Consider the following 11,534-nt stretch of genomic DNA (forward strand, 5'->3'; position numbering starts at 1 on the left):
GCACACACAGCATATACATGCACACACACCGTACTGCTCACCTACATGCACACACAGCATATACATGCACACACACACCGTACTGCTCCCCTACATGCACACACAGCATATACATGCACACACACACCGTACTGCTCCCCTACATGCACACACAGCATATACATGCACACACACACCGTACTGCTCCCCTACATGCACACACAGCATATACATGCACACACACACCGTACTGCTCCTCTACATGCACACACAGCATATACATGCACACACACACCGTACTGCTCCCCTACATGCACACACAGCATATACATGCACACACACACCGTACTGCTCCCCTACATGCACACACAGCATATACATGCACACACAGCATATACATGCACACACACACCGTACTGCTCCCCTACATGCACACACAGCATATACATGCACACACACACCGTACTGCTCCCCTACATGCACACACAGCATATACATGCACACACAGCATATACATGCACACACACACCGTACTGCTCCCCTACATGCACACACAGCATATACATGCACACACAGCATATACATGCACACACACACCGTACTGCTCCCCTACATGCACACACAGCATATACATGCACACACAGCATATACATGCACACACACACCGTACTGCTCCCCTACATGCACACACAGCATATACATGCACACACAGCATATACATGCACACACACACCGTACTGCTCCCCTACATGCACACACAGCATATACATGCACACACACACCGTACTGCTCCCCTACATGCACACACAGCATATACATGCACACACACACCGTACTGCTCCCCTACATGCACACACAGCATATACATGCACACACACACCGTACTGCTCCCCTACATGCACACACAGCATATACATGCACACACACACCGTACTGCTCCCCTACATGCACACACAGCATATACATGCACACACACACCGTACTGCTCCCCTACATGCACACACAGCATATACATGCACACACACACCGTACTGCTCCCCTACATGCACACACAGCATATACATGCACACACACACCGTACTGCTCCCCTACATGCACACACAGCATATACATGCACACACACACACCGTACTGCTCCCCTACATGCACACACAGCATATACATGCACACACACACACCGTACTGCTCCCCTACATGCACACACAGCATATACATGCACACACAGCATATACATGCACACACACACCGTACTGCTCCCCTACATGCACACACAGCATATACATGCACACACACACCGTACTGCTCCCATACATGCACACACAGCATATACATGCACACACACACCGTACTGCTCCCCTACATGCACACACAGCATATACATGCACACACACACCGTACTGCTCCCCTACATGCACACACAGCATATACATGCACACACACACCGTACCGCTCCCCTACATGCGCACACACACACTACCGCTCCCCTACATACACAGCATATACATGCACACACACACCGTACTGCTCCCCTACATGCACACACAGCATATACATGCACACACACACCGTACTGCTCCCCTACATGCACACACAGCATATACATGCACACACACACCGTACCGCTCCCCTACATGCACACACACACCGTACCGCTCCCCTACATGCGCACACACACACACACTACCGCTCCCCTACATACACAGCATATACATGCACACACACACTGCACTGCTCCCCTACATGCACACACACACCGTACTGCTCCACTACACACACACACACACACACACACACACACACAGGACCACGCCTGTGCCCGCACCGTTATCCCGGCTCTCTGGCACTGCTCATCCAGCCGGCAGCCCACCACAGCCCCTTCCCAGGGGGGCACCTCCTGCGATCGGTCCCCACAAGCCCCTCCTTGACGTCTTCTTCCCTAGTTCCCGAGTATAAGGATACTACAGCAGAGGAGGGAGCTTGTGTTGCTGCAATGATGCAGACTGCAGCCAGGAGCATCCAGCCCTCCCCGTGCATTAATGCCTATACAGAACACAGCCCAGTATGGAGGATGCGGCGTGATCCAGGTCTGTCTGCAGCACGAAGCCCCCTCTGTATCCCCCCTCTGTAATCCCCCCTCTGTAATCCCCCCACCATCAATCCATGGCAGAAGCGCGGTAATAGCGGGGGCAGGAGCCATTACCTGGAATGCACTGGAGTGTGGAGCCTGCAGGATGGCAGCCGCCTGAGCTCGGAGCAGGGATGAAATGAAGGGAGTGGACTGGAGGAATCCGCAGCCTCACACACAGCAACAGCTGCACTGATTCTTCCCGGAGAGGGGCGGAGAGAGCCAGCGCCACAGCGACCTCTGCAGGAGGCTGGGAGCACAGCAGCCACCCTGCCCTGCGCTCAGATGGAGACTCCACCCTCGCTTCTCTCATCATCACCATCAGCAGCAGTGCTCCACCCATCCCCCTCTCCGCCAGGACCCCGGGACAGACAGCAGTCAGCACAGCGCTGCTCCCCATCCTCCGGAGCTGGGCTCTGTAATCAGTGGGTGCCCCACAGCCATTATAACGCTCAAGTAGCGCTCCATCCACATCTTTTCCGCTTCAGATGCTGCACAACCTCTTGTAAATCATCATGCTTTTCGTCTGATGGGAAACTTTCAGTGTATTCCATCTATATCTTCCATCATGTGAGCTGTGTATATCACACTGCTCAAAAAAATAAAGGGAACACTAATCTCCCACATCCTAGATATCACTGAATGAAATATTCCAGTTGTAAATCTTTATTCATTACATAGTGGAATGTGTTGAGAACAATAAAACCTAAAAATAATCAACACAAATCTATACCAATATCCCACGGAGGTCTGAAGTTGGAATGATGCTCAAAATCAAAGTGGAAAATGAAATTACAGGCTGATCCATCTTCAGTAGAAATGCCTCAAGACAAGGAAATGATGCTCAGTAGTGTGTGTGGCCTCCACGTGCCTGTATAACCTTCCTGTACAATGCCTAGGCATGCTCCTGATGAGGCGGCTGATGGTCTCCTGAGGGATATCCTCCCAGACATAGACTAGAGCATCCGTCAACTCCTGGACAGTCTGTGGTGCAATGTGACATTGGTGGATGGTGCGAGACATGATGTCCCTGATGAGTTCAATCGGATTCAGGTCTGGGGAATGGGCGGGCCAGTCCATAGCTTCAATGCCTTCATCTTGCAGGAACTGCTGGCACACTCCAGCCACATGAGGTCTGGCATTGTCCTTCATTAAGAGGAACCCAGGGCCAACCGCACCAGCATATGGTCTCACAAGGGATCTGAGGATTTCATCTTGTTACCTAATGGCAGTCAGGCTACCTCTGGCGAGCACATGCCACCCAACACCATTACTGACCCACTGCCAAACCGGTCATGCTGAAGGATGTTGCAGGCAGCAGATCGCTCTCCACAGCGTCTCCAGACTCTGTCACATGTGCTCAGTGTGAACCTGCTTTCATCTGTGAAGAGCTCAGGGCCCCAGTGGTGAATTTGCCAATCCTGGTGTTCTGTGGCAATTGAAAAGCTTCCTGCACGGTGTTGGGCTGTGAGCACAACCCCCATCTATGGACATTGGGCACTCAGACCTTCCTCATGGAGTCGGTCTCTAACCGTTTGTGCAGACACATGCACATTTGTGGCCTGCTAGAGGTCATTTTGCAGGGCTCTGGCAGTGCTCCTCCTGTTCCTCCTTGCACAAAGGCTGAGGTAGCGGTCCTGCTGCTGGGTTGTTGCCCTCCTACGGCCCCTCCTCGTCTCCTGGTGTTCTGGCCTGTCTCCTGTCTGGCCTGTCTCCTGGTAGCGCCTCCAGCCTCTGGACACTACGCTGACAGACACAGAAAACCTTGCCACAGCTCGCATTGATGTGCCATCCTGGATGAGCTGCACTACCTGAGCCACTTGTGGGGGTTGTAGAGTCCGTCTCATGCTACCATGAGTATGAAAGCACAACCAACATTCAAAAGTTACCAAAACATCAGCCAGAAAGCATTGGTACTGAGATGTGGTCTGTGGTCCCCACTTGCAGAACCACTCCTTTATTGAGTGTGTCTTGATAATTGCCAATAATTTCCATCTGTTGTCTATTCCATTTGCACAACAGCATGTGAAATTGATTGTGAAACAGTGTTGCTTCCTAAGTGGACAGTTTGATTTCACAGAAGTTTGATTTACGCGGAGTTATATCTGTAAAAGTGTTCGCTTTATTTTTTTGAGCAGTGTATATATAATATTATCCCATGATGAGGTGCATCCATTTACCGTGTTAATATTTAATATCCTCTCTATAGATTCCCAAGTATGGTTCCAAGATTAAAACATTGGCCATCTCCTAAAAAATGTTCTTGTGTAACAAAACCTTTTTTCATATTGAGTAAACATATTTCACAGTCAGAAATCCTGAAATGTAAGTAATTGGGCTGCTGAGAAATACCTTTAGAAATAGCAAACGACCAAGCCTGTTTCTTTCTGAAACTTAAGAAGGTACCGTATATACTCGAGTATAAGCCGAGACCCCTAATTTTGCCATAAAAAACTGGGGAAAAGTTCATGATGGGCCCATTAAGATGCTCCATACAAAAAATATGCCCCATATAATGCTGCACAAAGGTTAATAATGGCCCCATAAGATGCTCCATAGAATAATATGCCGCATATGCTGCTCCATAAAAGTTGATGGCCCCATAAGATGCTCCATGGAATATTATGCCTCATATGCTGCTCCATAAAGGTTGATGGCCCCAAAAGATGCTCCATAGATTTATATGCCGCATATGCTGCTCCATAAAGGTTGATGGCCCCATAAGATGCTCCATAGAATAATATGCCGCATATGCTGCTCCATAAAGGTTGATGGCCCCATAAGATGCTCCATAGAATAATATGCCACATATGCTGCTCCATAAAGGTTGATGGCCCCATAAGATGCTCCACAGAATAATTTGCCCCATATGCTGCTGCTGATGCTGCGATAAAAAAAATATGACATACTCACCTCTCGTCGCTGGGCCCCAGATGCCGGTGTCCTGAGCAGGGGGGGACACCGGCGTGCTATGGGCGCCAGGTGCCGGTGTCACCTGTCCCCGTTCCACCGCCGCGCGCACCTGTGTCTTCTGGGTCTCTGCAGTGACTGTTCAGGCTTAGGGTGCACACTAAACACGTCATCGCTCCCTCAGACCTGAACGTCACAACCAGAGGATGTGGAAGACATAGTGCGGTGGTGGAAGGGGAACAGGTGAATATCGCATGGCTCACCCTCCCCATCATACTCACCCTCCTGGCGCGGTCTCTGCACTGCCCTGCTTCTCCGATGGTCTCCGGCATGCACCGGCAGCTTGTTCCTGTGTTCAGCGGTCACATGGAATCACTAATTACTATTACAAACCTTTGTGGCGTTTGATGCCAGGAGACTTGGCTCCTTCTCCAAGTTGCATATTTAAAAACACTTTCCTCAAATTAATCAGATCCTCTCCCTGGTATAAAACCATCCTGGGAAGAAAGTAGTCAGGGCTTCAGAGTTGTATAAACATTGCATTTGACCAAGGATCCAGATACAAATGAAGAACAACTTCTTCCTTTAGGTCCATGATCAGAGCTGACAATTCACACCAGCTAATTCCAATATTAAAGGAGTTAGTCACCAAAATTTGATTACATAAATGAGCCTAGCATAGACTTGAAATAAAAATACAGACACGTCTCTTACCACGGTCATTCCTTTTTACCTCTGCCTTTATCCTCTGTTAGTTTTCTCCAGTCCTTTTTTGGCAAGAGATGTCCTCCATCCAAAGTTCAAATAGACCATCTCTACTTCCCTGTTCCTACTTCAACATCACATTTCCACGATCATCTATTTATAAAAAAAATTCAGTTTATTGAAAGATTGCGAAAAGCAGAAAATAAAAAAACAGTCGTTACAGATTGAAAATACATAACCATTTAACTGCATCATATGTGTTACTTGCTCTTCATCACACACACACATCACACACATCTCCATACACATCATTTCAGTAAAGTATAAAGATGACAACAATACACATTACACAGGCGCTTATAGGGAAAATACTGTAAAAACTATTATCTCCTAGACCAGAGGTCCCCAACGTTTCTGACCTTCAGAGCCACATTCAGCTCTGAGAGAAGGTCGCGAGCCACATCCAGACTTCAGAGAGGGTCACGAGCCACATTCAGCTCCCGCCCCCCTCACAATAATGGTAACCAAAGCTTTTCCACAAAAATCAATCACCCTAAGGCAGTATACAAAGATCCAGGGGTTCCTACAATACCCCCCATTCAGTATTCTCCTATAAAGCACTCCCAAGACACTGTCACATCCAGCTTCAAACACCTCCTCTGACAGGTGGTGTCATCTTGTCTCCAGCGTACCATACTTAAATCATCTCAAAACCCCTAAGGCTACTTTCACACTTCCGTCTTCTGGAGGCCGTCACAATGCGTCAGCGCGACGTATCGACGGATGGGTCAAAAATAGTAAAAAACGGATGCAACACATTTAGTATTTCGATGGATCCGCTAACGGTTCCGTTGAAAAACTGGATCCGTTGTGTCCGTTTTTTTAACAACCGTTTCATCTGTTTTTATGACGGATCCGTTTTCCATGCCTAAAAATGGGAGTTTCCCAAATGTGATTGGCTACTGGAAAATAGGGAAAACTATATATTGACTGTTTTTACACCCCATCTTTGACAGGGTTTAGAGAAAGTGGCATAGATGGAAGGAGTGCTTGTGAAGATTGCGAATGTAGTTACTGATGTGATTTTTTAGACCAATCGGCTGGATATAATAGTTCGGGAGAAGGAGGCAGCAGCAAGACGGAGGATTCTTCAACAGCGACGTCGCCGGCGATGCCTATGGATACATCCCATAAATGCACAGCGGATGACCCGGAGCATCTGTTCAACTCTCTACATGGAGTTGTGGCAGAACCCGGATAAATGTTTTAATTATGTTCGGATGAGGCAGGAACATTTCGATGTTTTGCTGGGACTAGTTGGGGATGTCATCCGAAGGCAGGACACACAGATGGAGTTTTCCATCTCACCGGCGGAGCGGCTGATGGTGACACTGCGGTTAGCCTACTTGTTTTTGTTTTTTTTTATCATTGTTCATATTTAAGGCCATGTAAACATGTTTTAACCTATGGAAAACCACATCAGCAGTGAACATGCTCCAGAAAATACTGCGTTGAAACACTGCATTGCATTTTCTGCAGCATGTTCATTTTTTTATTGTTTGTGGTCATTCCACAGTGTTTAACACCTGCTACATAATAGGAATGCACAGATGTAAAAATGCTGTTTTAAATGTGCACTGCAACAGAACAAAAACTTCCGCAGTACAATTTATCAAAAGTTTTTTTTTTTAAAAAGCAATATTTGTGTAAATTGCTTCAAAATGTTATGTTGGTCTTTGCATTTTTTACTAACATTTTTATATGTTTTTCACAGATTCCTTACTATTATTATTATTTATTTATATAGCACCATTGATTCCATGGTGCTGTACATGAGAAGGGGTTACATACAAGTTACAGATATCACTTAAGGTACCGTCACACTAGACGATATCGCTAGCGATCCGTGACGTTGCAGCGTCCTCGCTAGCGATATCGTCCAGTGTGACAGGCAGCAGCGATCAGGCCCCTGCTGTGCTGTCGCTGGTCGGGGAAGAAAGTCCAGAACTTTATTTGGTCGCTGGACTCCCCGTAGACATCGCTGAATCGGCGTGTGTGACACCGATTCAGCGATGTCTTCACTGGTAACCAGGATAAACATCGGGTAACTAAGCGCAGGGCCGCGCTTAGTAACCCGATGTTTACCCTGGTTACCATCCTAAAAGTAAAAAAAACAAACACTACATACTTACCTACAGCCGTCTGTCCTTCAGCGCTGTGCTCTGCATTCCTCCTGCACTGGCTGTGAGCGTCGGTCAGCCGGCGCTCTGCTTTCCGGCCGCTGTGCTCACACAGACAGTACAGGAGGAGTGCAGAGCACAGCGCTGGAGGACAGACGGCTGTAGGTAAGTATGTAGTGTTTGTTTTTTTTAACTTTTAGGATGGTAACCAGGGTAAACATCGGGTTACTAAGCGCGGCCCTGCGCTTAGTTACCCGATGTTTACCCTGGTTACCGGCATCGTTGGTCGCTGGAGAGCGGTCTGTGTGACAGCTCTCCAGCGACCAAACAGCGACGCTGCAGCGATCCGGATCGTTGTCGGTATCGCTGCAGCGTCGCTAAGTGTGACGGTACCTTTACAGTAAACAAACTAACAATTACAGACTGATACAGAGGGGTGAGGACCCTGCCCTTGCGGGCTTACATTCTATAGGATTATGGGGAAGGAGACAATAGGTTGGGGGTTGCAGGAGCTCTGGTGTTGGTGAGGCGGTAGCTTCGGGAGTGGTGAGGAGGCAACAGAGTCATTGCAGGCTATAGGCTTTCCTGAAGAGATGGGTTTTCAGGTTCCGTCTGAAGGATCCGAATGTGTTTGATAGTCGGACATGTTGGGGCAAAGAATTCCAGAGGATGGGGGATATTTGGGAGAAGTCTTGGAGGCGGTTGGATGAGGAGTGAATAAGTGTGGAGGGGAGAAGGAGGTCTTGGGAGGACCGGAGATCACGTGAGGGAAGATATCGGGAGATTAGTTCAGAAATATATGCTTGAGACAGGTTGTGGATGGCTTTGTAGGTCAGAATTAGTAATTTGAACTGGATACGCTGAGGGAATGGGAGCCAGTGAAGAGATTTGCAGAGGAGTAGCGAGGAGAGAGATGAATTAGTCGGGCAGCAGAGTTAAGGATGGACTGGAGAGGTGCAAGGGTGTTAGCAGGGAGGCCGCAGAAAAGGATGTTGCAGTAGTCAAGGCGGGAGATGATGAGGGTGTGCACAAGCATTTTAGTAGATTGACGGTTGAGGAAAGGACGGATTCTGGAGATATTTTTGAGCTGGAGGAGAATCCCTAACTTCACTGCATTACCAGTTCCGCCTAGGAATATCAACAATTTCAGGAATTGTGAAAGTGACCTGCCGCGCAATATGGGATACCTTGTACCATGAATACATTCCACAACCGACAATGGACATCTGGCTGCAGAGTGCTAAACATTTTGAGAAACTGTGCCATTTCCCTAATTGCTTGGGTGCCGTAGATGGCAAACACATCCGTATTGCAACACCTACAGGATCTGGCTCAGAGTACTTTAACTACAAGAAGTACTTTTCAATAGTACTCATGGCCATAGCAGATGCCAACTGTAAATTTATGGCTGTGGACATTGGAGCCTATGGCCGGTCCAACGACTCACAAGTCTTCAAAACTTCTCCGATGGGCCATTGTCTGTATGGAGACAGCTATGATTTTCCACCAACAAGACCACTCCAGGGAACAACTGGACCACCTATGCCATTTGTCTGTGTTGGTGATGAGGCATTCCAGTTGTCACTACACCTACTAAACCCGTATGCAAGCAGAGACTTGACCCGAACATAAAGAGTTTTTAATTACCTCTTAACTAGAGCCAGACGAGTGGTGGAGTGTGCGTTTGGCATCTTAACCGCAAAGTGGCGCGTGCTGCTAACCGCCATTAAACTGCACACACAAACAGTGGATGAGGTTGTCAAGGCCTGTGTGGTGCTGCATAACTATGTTCTTTCCAAGGAGCCAGTTTCCATGGATGATGAGGACTTTGAGACAACCTTGTGGGATTACCAAAGCAGCTCTATTCGTTCCGCAGGTTCGGTTTCCAGAATGAGGGATCACTTTGCTGAGTATTTTGTGTCACCTGTAGGCAGAGTTCCATGGCAAGACAACATAGTGTGAGATCTTTCTTTTATGTCTCTGTGATTTATGTTTCTGTACAAAGTGTTATGATTTTATTGACAACTAGTTTTATTATTTAGTTCCCAAAAGTTTGGTATGTTTTTTAATAAACCAAATATGTTATACCTTTAAACGTGTGGAACCAGAAACACATGGGCTACTTGCACATTGAACAAGTCTGTAGGAACCTGTTCACACACCACCAAGAAACTTGAAGACACAAAAGAGCACAGTGAGGTCAAAAATACTCTGCTGTAAAAAAAATCACAGTAATAAGCAAGTGCTAGTCAAAAGATGGAAAAAACAGGGTATTTAGTTGATACATTTTTTAGCAAAAAAAGTATACTAAGCTGCTCCACCAATCGTCAAGGTATACCCATATAGAGCAGTCCTACCTAATGTATATAATCCCTATCTGATGTATTTAAAAACCTGATCATCTGTATAGTACCTGTATAAGCAGGGTTCAGAGACGGAATATCTATGTGGACATGCTTGATGGAACAGCTTTGATGCAAATGACCCATCAGGAGTGGTGGACTCCCTAGTCTTGTAGAAACAAGAGAACAATTATAGAACCAGAAACACATGGGCTACTTGCACATTGAACAAGTCTGTAGGAACCTGTTCACACAACACCAAGAAACTTGAAGACACAAAAGAGCACAGTGAGGTCAAAAATACTCTGTTGTAAAAAAAAATCACAGTAATAAGCAAGTGCTAGTCAAAAGATGGAAAAAACAGGGTATTTCGTTGATACGTTTTTTAGCAAAAAAATGTATACTAAGCTGCTCCACCAATCGTCAAGGTATACCCATATAAAGCAGTCCTACCTAATGTATATAATCCCTATCTGATGTATTTAAAAACCTGATCATCTGTATAGTACCTGTATAAGCAGGGTTCAGAGACGGAATATCCATGTGGACATGCTTGATGGAACAGCTTTGATGCAAATGACCCATCAGGAGTGGTGGACTCCCTAGTCTTGTAGAATACACACCAGAAAGAAAGAAAGCAGCAAATTGTCCAGAATAATGAAAATATATACAAACTTTTATTTAGTGATACCAGATAAAAACATAACAGGGGGAGAAGATGATCCCTGCACTACACAAAGCATGTAAAACACGGACAGGCGATAGGTGTCCACATTGTAAACGTATGCATATAATTATACTTCAAGCACAGCTCATCTATAATACACGCCATACGAGAATGGCCAGCTATAATATAGTAAACGAAAAACAAATAATTATGTAGTATGAATAGTCATGGCCGCACCCTTGCATAACAGAACATATACATACCAGATCTTATATATAAGTAGACACCACACTCCTGTCCCCCCCGACGCGCGTTTCGGCTTCTGCCTTTCTGTAGAAACAAGAGAACAATTATAGAACCAGAAACACATGGGCTACTTGCACATTGAACAAGTCTGTAGGAACCTGTTCACACAACACCAAGAAACTTGAAGACACAAAAGAGCACAGTGAGGTCAAAAATACTCTGTTGTAAAAAAAATCACAGTAATAAGCAAGTGCTAGTCAAAAGATGGAAAAAACAGGGTATTTAGTTGATACTTTTTTTGCAAAAAAATGTATACTAAGCTGCTCCACCAATCGTCAAGGTATACCCATATAGAGCAGTCCTACCTAATGTATATAATC

General features: G+C 46.3%; 1 protein-coding gene across 1 annotated transcript in view; it reads right to left on the reverse strand.

Moving 5' to 3' along the window:
- SPTBN1 (spectrin beta, non-erythrocytic 1) overlaps nucleotides 1–2,308 on the reverse strand; it is a 201,536-nt gene extending 199,228 nt beyond the window's left edge. The window contains exon 1 of the mRNA XM_069768874.1: nucleotides 2,180–2,308. The gene's annotated coding sequence lies outside the window, so the exon portion shown is untranslated. The remainder of the gene's footprint in view (nucleotides 1–2,179) is intronic.
- Between the last annotated feature and the right edge of the window lie 9,226 nt (nucleotides 2,309–11,534).

Source organism: Ranitomeya imitator, chromosome 5, assembly GCF_032444005.1.
Source record: "Ranitomeya imitator isolate aRanImi1 chromosome 5, aRanImi1.pri, whole genome shotgun sequence".
NCBI lineage: Eukaryota > Metazoa > Chordata > Amphibia > Anura > Dendrobatidae > Ranitomeya > Ranitomeya imitator.